Here is an 11,764-nt window from a genome sequence, read left to right on the forward strand (position 1 = left end):
CATCGGACTCAACATCTCCAAAAACCACTCATGATTATTCCCCAAAAAACAAACAAGATATTCCTTATCTCAGTCATTCAGTTGCACAAGTAAATTCCAAAAATAACCAAAACTTCAATATAGTATAATATACAAGTGGCACGGGCTGGAGGTGTGGCTCAAGTGGTAGAGCACTTGCCCAACAAGAACAAGGCCAGGAGTTCAAATCCCAGTACCACCAAAAAAAAAAAAAAAAAAGTGACCCAAGACTTCAGCATATGTTTTTAACATATCCTCAAAAGGTGTCTTACAGTTTCCAAGTAAGGATTATTTATTAACTTAAAGTATAAAATTTTCACTATAAAAGTTGGTATGTAAGAAACTGTCAACATTGGTTAACTCCAAGGAAAGGGAGTGTTCGACAGTATATGTTTTAGATTTTTTTATAAAGCATACTCACTTATCACTATTTTTTAGTTAAAAAGAAAACAGCTTTTTGAAAGTGTCCTTCCATATTCAATAGCAGTTAATTAAAAAGAGGCTGTTTGCTGGGTGCTGGTGGCTCACACCTGAAATCCTAGCTTACTTGGGAGGCTAAGAGCAGAAAGATCACAATTCGAGGCCAGCCTGGTCAAATAGTTCATGAGGTTCCATTTCTAAAATAACCAGGGCAAAATGGACTACAGGTGTGGCTCAAATGGTAAAGCACCTGCTTTGCAAGCATAAGCCCTGAGTTCAAACTCCAATCCCACCAGAAAAAAACAGAGAGAGAGAAAGGCGGAGGGGGGTGGTGAGCTATGCCTAAGTAGAAAATGTCTTAGAGGTAACATGCAGAAAAAAATAATAATTATATATGTACATTCGTATTTTTACCTTTTTTTTTTTTTTTATGGTCCTTGGGTTTGAACTCAGCCTCACACTTGCTAGGCAGGTGCTCTAGCACTTAAGCCACTCCACCAGTCCCCCACCTTTTTTTTTAACTAGTTTTTTAAATGTATTTTTATTTTAAAATAATCTCAAAATTAAAAAGAAATTCTTTAATAAAATCCTCAGATCCTGTCTGAAAAACAAACTAAAATCAAAAGGACTGGAGATAAGAGTGGTTGGCATGGATGGGAGGGGTAGAAAAGAGCCACAATTTCAGAAATAGCTTGTAGCAGTTCACTTACAACAAAGAAAACTGTTAAGAAGCTAACTTTAAAAAAAAAAAAACCTAAAACTCATCAAATACAAATCAAATTCTTCTGTTTGCAAAAACATCCTTCTATTTGTAAAAAGGTCTCCTTAACATAATTACGTGAATATAATTATGTATAACATTTAAAATAACTCATCATACAAAACACAGCAGCTACAAAAATTATCAGCGATGCATCTACTGTATATAGTATAATCTAACTTCATTTATAAGTAGTAAGAAAGCATATTAAAGCTGAAAGCTAGGGGTCATTTATCCTCAGGTTTTTCAAATTTATATTTGTGATCCAGTAGTAGGGAAAAATACAATACGAACTAGTGAGTTGGAGCTAGACTTTTTTTTTTCCAGGGAAGCAGTACTGAAGATTGAACCCAGGACCTATGGCATGTTAAGCAAACACTCTACCACTAAGCCTCATCTTCCAGACCCAGAAGTAGCACTTTTTTTTAAATGAAACTAAATAGAACTGAATTACAATCATAAGGATATGATGAAAGTAAGGCATTTTTGTTTTGTTTTCTGTGGGGTTTTGTTTGTTTGTTTTATTTAGTTTTTTATATGGGATCTTGCTATGTTGCCAAGGCTGGACTCAAACACCTGGATTTAAGCAATCCTCCTGCCTCAGCCTCTCAAGGAACTGAGACTACAGATGCATGCTACAGTGCCTAGCTAGACATTTTTAGGAGAATCTCATTTCACTTTTTATATAGATATGATATATGTATATATGTGTTTATTGTGTCCATGAGGACATATGCATGGGAAAATATATTTTTCTATTCTTTTTCATCTCAGTCTTGGAAAATACATTTCTTATTGTAGGTGTTCTGGTTAAAAGAGTTTGAGTAGTTCCTAAACATTAACATTTCACAGAACCTTTACTGTTTCAGTAATATTTTTCAGGGGCCCAGAGGCTAAAAACTACCTCACAGTTCCATTTATTAAGTGGTTAGGTCCAGGCAATCTAATAATATTTATACCCTAACGACTTACTAGTAGCCTAAAAATAAATGCACAAGTGAAAAGAAATATTCTGTTATTAATTAAGCATAATTTTTTTTTAGTTGGAACATGTGTACCTACTAGACATTACCCAGCCTCTCAAACTTCAAGTCATTTTGCCACTGCCACCTTCATTTACTATTCTACATGGATTTTTGCAGTACTTGATCTTTAATCAGAGCAACAACCCCCAACCCAGCTTTTCAAAGACACAGTCATCAAAAGAAATGCAGCTCAATCTCATGAGTACTGCTTCAAACTGGTAAACTTCTGCAGTGTCCAACAGCTGTCAAATATTGCTGTTTCCCTCAAAAATTTTCAAATGGCCCACAGTGTTCATATAAGTTCTCTGTGGTACTCTGTGGTACTTCAGTGCACAGTTTGAGAATTCTGGGTTTAGAAACACTAATTCTAGCCTATGGACTTCTGTTTATTAAGAAATAAGACTGAAGGTCACAAAGCTAATCAAAAAATAGGGATTCTCATTGATTAATTTCAACCTTCTATCAACAAGTTTTGAAATATGATCTAATCAAGGGATACTGTTAATGAAATCGGTACATCTCTGAGAATTTATATTAAAAATACATTTATATTACCATATAAGAAAGTTCTGCTTTAGGAATGGAGATGTGGCTCCAGTGATAGAGCACCTGCCTAGCAAGCATGAAGATCTGAGTTCAAAATCCAGTACCACAAAAAAAAGAAAAAGAAAAAAAAGTTCTACTTCATTATTTTCTTTAGAAAAAGAGATTCAAAAATTATAAGAGAACAACCTGCAATAAAACAATCTAAAAGTAAAGGGAAAAAAAGGAAAGTCATCACTCCCCTTAAGGATAAATCAGCTAACAGTTTTAACATGATCCTTACAGACCTTCCTTTTTTCTATTTATACACAAAACCAAAAGAAAACTAATGCTTCTCTGCCTGTCTATTTTTTATATACCAAATCATTACATAGTGCAGTACAATTATTTCTTGCACTCAATTTATATCATGCACATTATTTCATGTTACAGTACATTATAGTAACAGCAAACAGTTATGTGATACATTCTGTGCTTACTTACAGCATAAATACTGGCATAGTTCTCCCAATAGCCCTATAAGGTAAGAACTATTATATCCACTTTGTAGATGAGTTTTAAGCAACTTACTAATGGCTACAGCTAGGATATGAAAATCTGCTGTAAGGACATGCTCAGCTGCTTCCCAAGAAGTAAATTTAGACATCCCTAAACCTGTTAACAACTGCAGAGTATTTCAGAGTATAAATATACTAAAATTTTAACTATTCCTCTACCATGGACATTTAGGGGTTTTTGTTATTTATAAATGCTGTTATTTATTTGTAATAATGCTAAATGTGTTAAAATTTATGCAAGATAAACTCTGGAAAATGTTATCAGTCTATCAAAAAACACATACATTCTTAATTTGGGTGATATCAAATTTCCTCCCACAAAGTTGTTCCAATTTATAGTCCCAGTAACAGAGGAGAGGGTTGAAATTCTTTTTTTTTTTTTTTTTTTGGGCAGGGGGAAGTACTAGGGTTTGAACTCAAGGCTTCATGTTTGCTAGACATGTACTCTACCACTTGAGCACACCTCCAACCCCAGATTAATTTTTAAGTTAACAAATAAAAATTGATTTATGAAAATGAGACCCATTTTGAATTTTCAGTTAATACTGATATAGAATAGACTGCCCAGTCGACTTAATAATTATCTGACACATTAAACAAATGTAGACTTAGCAAGTGTATATTATGGATTCTTCTCCCAGTTATGAAACTAACAATATTAGTAAGATATTTCCCCTATATGAGCCTCTGTTTTAGGAATTGGATTAACTGGACTTTCAAATTCAAAACACCCAATGATGTGATTAAGATGTGACTTAAAGTTATTATGAGCCTATAATTATACTACTAGTATGACAGGTTAGGGTCTTAAAGCTTCTATTTTCTTTAAATTACAGTAACTACTGCTAGAGCACCTAGGCAAATCATTAAAATAGTCAATAAAGTTTTCAGGATCCTCCTGCGGCTTATTCTCAGTGGCTTTTAAATCCCAGGCCATCATTCCCCTGAAACCTAGCAAATTTGAACAGACCTCTGGAGTATGTTCCTAAGAGGTTAGGTGTGCCTACAAAACAAAGAACCAGTTTATTGTTTTGTTTTTTAAAAGTATTATACTGGAACCACTCTTTAGTCAATTAATTCAACTAATACTTATTGACTATCTTACTATCTGCTAGGAAGTGGATTCACAATAGTGAATTGAGGACCTCTGCCATCATGGAACTTACAGGCCAGATGAGAAATGCAAACCACCTAAATAATGTAAAATTACACTATGATAACAATGAACAAAAAGCAGTGCAGAAAACAACTGCAATCTTTTGATTCTTTTTTTTTTCTTCTATCTGTGACACTAAAAATTGTCTGACAAAGGAAAAAAGTCAATAAGGAAAACTATTTCACAACTTGCACAACTATAGAATTAACTTTTTAAACCATCAGTTGTCTCTATAATAAAATTACCAAGATGTTCCTACTTTTCAGCTCTGCTACTACCGATCATGAGGCTTGAATGTTTCTTTTACATAAACCAAGAGTATAAATAATTATACCAAAGACAGAAGTGAGAAGCCAAACAAAATGAAAAACAATAAATTCTTTCCTTCTTTTTCTTTATTTCAGTGCTTGAACCCAGGGCCTTAGACATGCTGGGCAAGAGCTGTTACCACTGAGCCACACCTTCCAGTCCTCACTACAGTTTCTTAAGAACCTTGTTCAAGCAAAACGTACCAAAGGGGTAGGGTAATGGCTCAAGTGGTGGAGTGCTTGCCTAGTAAGTGAGGCCCTGGGTTCAAATCCAAAAAAAGTACAAAGAGAAGTAAAGTGATTCATTATACTAATTCATGAATTATTCATAATTAACAAATTTTTTGTTATAAAAAAACTAATGCTTTTAAAGAACTAACAATCAACATAAGAAGCAAGGGGCATGTAAAAAGGAACTAGAATAAGATTTTTTCAGTATTTTAAATATCAAATCCCAGAAGTATCTATATTGGTATTTAATTTAAAATAAAACTAATTCTAGATTATCCGCAGAAATAAGAACAGCAATCACATGAATGGTCTTGTGTGTCAGTTTCCACAACTACAAAATGAGGATATTTCCCATACATTACTAACAAGATTGGATGAAGACCAAATAAAATAATGTATGTGGAAGAACACCCAAAAAAACAAAAAAAGTCAGTTATTTCAGACAACAGCTTCTCTTTCACACTCACTAAAAGTAACAGCAATTTAACAAGTAAAAGTGGTTAGATAGGGACTTCATCTCCTTTCTCCTGCCCAAAATGTGGTAGAAGTGTTATAAAATGATTGTAAAGATTGGAAATTAGAAGGGGAAAAAAATCCCAAACTTCATAATTCATAAATTGATTACACCAAAGAAGGTTGATTGTTCAAGTATTAACACTTACATAACACTACACACCAATATATCTCAAAAATAAAAAAAAATTCACACATGTACAAAACTGTTTACATCTATAACATCAATACAAACACAAAGTTCTGTTACTGTGAAAAGACAAGATACACATGTATTTATCCACACATACAATGTATTCTAGCTTGATGTTTATAATTTGATTAAAGTATCTTAAATTTAATGCAATGACAGTTCAGATTTATTAAGCTGAATAGTTTGTCAACTTAGCACACCAAATCTACTGCTTGTTCATGGGTTTGATGCAGCTTCCAGCATAGGTCTAACAACTAACTCCCCAAACTCACAGTTCCAATTTATGGGCAGCAATCTGCTTTGCTTAAACACAATATTTCAAATTCAGAAAAAAATTTAAATGAAGGGCAGTTTGCAGTATTTTATCACTGCTTCGACAAAACTTCCCAGGTTGTTAACAGGAGTACCCAAAATAGACTTTCCTTTAAAATCCTTAAACTACAAGCCAGGAGAAAAGGTTAACATGGCAACATTAACGACTCCTCCAAATTCAAACCAAGAGTCACCATCAAAACAATGAAGCAGAGTACATGGATACTGACCACTATTCCTGACAAATGATTTTTTTCCCAAATGAAGGATCTGTGACTACTATCAAATCCACATTAAAAATCTCTTCCTAACTGCAAATTTAAAGGCTAGGCACATTTCAGCCCCTATCTGTGAAATTAGCTGAATATTCTTTTAGCATACTGGACTGCGTTTAAAAAGGGGGGAGGGGAGAGCGACAACTTTCAAAGCGTAAAGCTTTTTAGAGCTCCCCCTCCCCCAAATCATTTGTGAATTATAACCGGTAGACTACGTTCAGTGCCTGCTGGACTGGAGCAGATTAAAGTTTTCCCCGTATGCACTGGAGAATGTCACCCCCACCGAAAAGGAAGAGAAACTGGTCATCCCTGCCACTGAAAGCCAATGCCCCTCCCTTGGAATTTCCAAAAATACGCTCCATCTCCAAACGAAGAAGGGACATTTCTCCGGGAACCAAAGGTGCGAAGCGTCGGTCACCTCTTTGCAGACAAGGGGTGAGAGAAGGGGGCTGGGGGGAAAACTCTGGCAGGTAAGCCAGGAAATCTAGTGTCCGGTCGTCACCTGGGAAGAGGGAAGGGTGGGGGTAACCAGGTCTTAGGATGACCCTCCCCGAAAACCCTCAGGACCCAGCAGATTCCCGAGGGGAACGCCAGGCAGGACCCAGGGGCCCCGCCCCGCCTCTCTAGCCGCCACCACCCGGGGACGCGGGACCGCGGACAGTGGCAGCTGAGGCCGAGAGGGAGTCCGCTGTCTCCGCCAGATCTCCTCCTCAGCTCACCTGAGAGTGTCGCCTCCGCCCTGGGCCCCCACGGTGCATCCCGCAGGGCCTGGGGGAGGGTGCAGGGACGCCGCCCCGACCTGCCCCAGGGCTGCCCGGCCTGGCCTCCCCGCTCAGGGGACGCACCGGGTGCCCGCCTCGCACCGGCTCCCAGGATCCGCCGGTCAGCAGCCAAGGAAGGAGAGGCGGAAAGGCTGCCTCCCCTCCCCCCCGCAGCAAGTCACCCACTGGGCTGCGGTTCTCTGCAGTGCTCTCTGGCGCAGGACCGGCCCCGCGCCCCCGCCCGGGAGTCACTTCGGCAGCGGCGGCCCAGTCGCCATTACAGCCCAACAACTGACACGGAGGAGGAGCGGCGCCGGCAGCAGTGGCGGTGGTGGCGGCGCGAGGCAGGGCGGGAGCGGCCGGGCGGGGGAACTGGAGGGGGCGGGTGTTAAGGGAGGGAAGGGGCAGCAAAACCTCGCGAGAACTGTCCGGAGACGGTTCCACAGGAATGCAACCCTGGGTTAGCGCCATGTTGAGTGTGGCCAAATGGTAAGCATGAGATAAAACGAGTGAAGGAAAGGCGAGCAAGCCATGTTGAGTGTGGCGAAGTTTGAACCTGGCCGGGACTCCGGAGGAGCCAAAGTATATCCGCAGAGCCGTCACCTACCTCCCCCCCTTCCTTTTGACGCTAATTGGGCCTGCTGGCGGACAAGAAAATATTCTGAAGATTTGACAAGGATGAACTCGACATCTGGGAACTGGCAGCTTTCTGAGCATTTACGATGTTTCAGCAATTGTCCAAATAAGTCGTCACTCCAATTTCAGAGTAATTGCAGCTTGCGGCTGCTGCAGTTACCCACTGCTGTCACTGTGGCCGTTTTATTTTTACCGTTCTGTTTAGCATGCACTCTGTTCTAGGATTCCACAGCAAGTACACGGAATCTTCTCCCATTAGGTACTGCCATTGGTAGTAGAGTGGTTTGAGAGACCCTCTGGGATCGGCCTTTTCTCTTGTCATTGTCTTCTTCCTCCAGTCTACCCACGGTGAATTCTATCATCTGTCAAGAGAGTTTAAAGGACATCCCTTCTGCAAACGATGCCACCTCCCATTAGGTGCTCACTGCTCTCAAGCTTTCTACTCTTCACTTTTCTTTACCTTCTAGACTCTGATGGTTATTTATCCAGAGAGTGTTCTTTTTAACTACTTTAAGGACTTTTAAGTTCTGCCTTATTTCTCTACACCCAGTAGGGCCTAGCAAGCGTGAGGCCGTGTGTGTGTGTGTGTGTGTGTGTGTGTGGGTGTGGGTGTGTAATTTAGGTTTTCCTCAGCCTTGCCAAATATGTTTTTTTGTTGAATGTATACCATCACTTTATCAAATAAGTATATTCATGTTTTTAAAAAGAAGAAATGGGTTCTAAAAATTATTCTAAATTATTTACTCAATGTTATTCTCACTAATAAAAGGAAGATAAAAGATTTAGGGTTTCTTTTAGTCCAAAGCTAACTTATGCTTTTACACCCCGGCAACAGGGAAAACACCAAAGTTTCTGTTGCCTTTTTAAGAGCAGTGTTACTCCGGTATCAGCCTCTGTTCAATTTCCATCTTTTATACTTTGTGCTGATCTGTCCTCTCCCCCACTTCCTAAATACCTCAGACACATCAATGTCCTTTTGACATCCAAAACTCTTAATGTGCCAGGCGAGATTGCTCACATCTGTAATCCTACAGGAGGCAGAGATCAGGAGGATCGTGGTTCAAAACCAGCCTAGGCAAATAGTTTGTGAGACCCTATACTGGAAAAATCCATCACAAGAAAGGTGTAGGCCCTGTGTTCAAACTCCAGTACCACAAAAAAACAAACAAACAAAACCTCTTGATGTTTATACTCCACAGACTGGCCTGAATACATTAAGGTTTTTACTATTTGCACATAGTTCCTAAGTAATCTATAGAACAAGACTGGAGTCTTAGTGGAGATGTGTTAGTTACCCTTTCCACCAGTCTCCTGAGTGTTAGATACATGATATGCATTCCTCCAGCTTTTTTTCCCCTTGAGACAGGGTCTCACTATGTTGCACAGCTAATGTCAAGTTCCTGGGCTCAAGTGATCCCTCTCACCCACCTGAGTAGCTGGTACTATAGGCACACCCCACCACACCTGACTCCGTAATTTTTTTTTTAATTATTCATTTATTCACATGTGCATACATTGTTTGGGTCATTTCTCCCCCTGCCCCCCTGCCCCCACCCTCTCCCTCCTACCCCCCTTGCTTCCAGGCAGAACCTGTTCTGCCCTTCTCTCTTAATTTTGTTGAAGAGAAGACATAAGCAATAATAAGAAAGATAAAGCATTTTTGCTAGTTGAGTTAAGGATAGCTATACAGAGAGATTCCTAGCATTGCTTCCATGTACAAATGTGTTAAAACCCAAGTTGATTCATCTCTAACTGATCTTTACACTGATTCCTGATCCCCTTCTTGTGTTGACCTCTGTCGCTTTAAGGTTTCTGTATTAGTTCCTCTGGAGTGGGGACATCAAACACTTTCATGTTTTGGATTTTCTGCCTATCCCCATACCTCCCATATGTGCTCTCCCCTTGTCATGTGATCCAAGTCCAACCACATGCTGTATTTGCCCTAGATCTAAAGTCCACATATGAGGGAGAACATACGACTTTTGGCTAACCTTGCTCGGGATGATGTTCTCCATTTCCATCCATTTACTTGCGAATGATAAGATTTCATTCTTCTTCATGGCTGAGTAAAATTCCATTCTGTATAAATCCACATTTTCTTGATCCATTCATCAGTAGTGGGGCATCTTGGTTGTTTCCTTAGCTTGGCTATTGTGCATAGTGCTGCAATAAACATGGGTGTGCAAGTGCCTCTGGAGTAACCTGAGTTGCATTCCTTTGGGTATATCCCTAGGAGTGGGATTGCTGAATCATATGGCAGATCTATGTTTAGATTTTTAAGAAGCCTCCATATTTTTTTCCAGAGTGGTTGCACTAGCTTGCATTCCCACCAGCAGTGTTTGAGGGTTCCTTTTTCCCCACATCCTGTAAGATACACCAAAATCGAATTTTTCTGCAAGTTATATTCTTTGTTGATTATTACAGTTTCAACCTTCACCTTTCTTTGGATAACTGGGTCTTGGCTTCAGACTAAATCTCCAATTACCTGCTATTCAGCTCTATATAGACACAGAAGTGTCTATGTGTCATCATCATCTCCAGCTCCCAAATAAAGTTTATCATTTTCCCTCTCCTCAGTCCTCCAGAGCCAGTTCCTCCTCCTCCCATTACTGTTAGTGGGCTATCACAGAACACTCTTCCTACAACTGAGAGGTTTAAAAGTTCAGGGATATTTTATACTCATAGGTATGGCTTGTTTCTACCCAATCAGTGACTGATGTTTCTAAATACCATTGTTACAAATTTCTTATGCATTCTCCTTTTGTCCACTTGCACTGCTACTCTCTTGTTTGTGCTTCCATTCCTACTACACAAATGATTGCAGTTGTCTTCCAGAAGTCAGCTTGGGTTTTTGACCCTGCCCTGCCTCTACCTGCCAAGGGCAGTAAAATTTTCTCAATAAGGCACAAGCATAGATTTCCATCTACATGAAGGCAGCTCAATAAAATAGAAAGGGCCAGGATGTGATGTCAAGAAGATTTTGGTGTTTTTAAATTAATTAATTAATTAATTTTTATTGTTGTGCTGGGTAGGGGTACTTCGTGGCATTTAAAAAGTTATTACAACATATCAAATATATCATGCTTGAATTCACACCCTCCTTCATTCTTCTTTATTCTTCCCCTCCCCCATTCCTGGAATAGTTTCAACAGTTATCATTATTCCATTTACATACATGTGTACACAGTATTGCACTATATTCACCCTCCCACACCCTTTTACATCTCCTCCCCCCTGTCACTGGTACCAACCCCCCTAGCCCAGACAGGACCTGTTCAGCCCTTCGGTTCTTCCATTTTGTAAAAGAGAAAAAAAGATATTTTTGTTTATTTAAGATAGCTACACAGGGAGTTTCCTTGTGATGTTTCCATGTATATACCTATTATAACTCAAATTGGCGGGCTGGTGGAGTAGCTCATGTGGTAGAGTGCCTGCCTAGCAAGCATGAGACCCTGAGTTCAAACTCCAGTGCTGCCAAAAAAAAAAAAGAAAAGCCAATTGGTTCATCGCCTCTATTTTTCTCTTTTTACTTTAGTCCCCTTCTTATGGTGATTTCAACAGGTTTAAAAATTCTATATTCGTTCTTATATAGAGAGTACATCAACTATATTTATCTTCTTCTTTTACCCTTCCTCTCTCGTATGTGACCTCCCCTTAGAGTGAGCTGTTTTTCATAATATTACTGTATTTGTATTAGGTCTGTATTTCACAGATGAGAGAAAACATGTGGTTTTTGGCTTTCCAAACCTGGCTAACTTCACTTAAGATGATTTTCTCCGGTTCCATCCATTTACCTGTGAATGACAAAATTTCATTCTTCTTTGTTGCTGAATAAAATTCAATTGTATATAAATACCACATTTTCTTAATCTATTCATCAGTAGTGGGGCATCTTGGCTATTTCTACAGTTTAACTATTGTGAATAGTGCTGCAATAAACATGGGTGTACAGGTGCCTTTATTGGAAGCTGACTTACATTCCTTCAGATATATCCCTAGGAATGGAATTGCTGGATCATCTGACAGATCTATTTTTAATTTTTTGAGGAGCCGCCA

At 39.2% G+C, this 11,764-nt stretch overlaps 1 protein-coding gene across 6 annotated transcripts in view; it reads right to left on the reverse strand.

Moving 5' to 3' along the window:
• Nucleotides 1-7,168, reverse strand: part of Cep350 (centrosomal protein 350) — a 168,055-nt gene extending 160,887 nt beyond the window's left edge. For all 6 annotated transcript variants that reach the window (XM_074047329.1, XM_074047325.1, XM_074047327.1 and 3 more), the window contains exon 1: nucleotides 7,031-7,168. The gene's annotated coding sequence lies outside the window, so the exon portion shown is untranslated. The remainder of the gene's footprint in view (nucleotides 1-7,030) is intronic.
• Nucleotides 7,169-11,764: the final 4,596 nt, after the last annotated feature.

This window comes from Castor canadensis, chromosome 11 (genome assembly GCF_047511655.1).
Source record: "Castor canadensis chromosome 11, mCasCan1.hap1v2, whole genome shotgun sequence".
Taxonomy (NCBI): domain Eukaryota; kingdom Metazoa; phylum Chordata; class Mammalia; order Rodentia; family Castoridae; genus Castor; species Castor canadensis.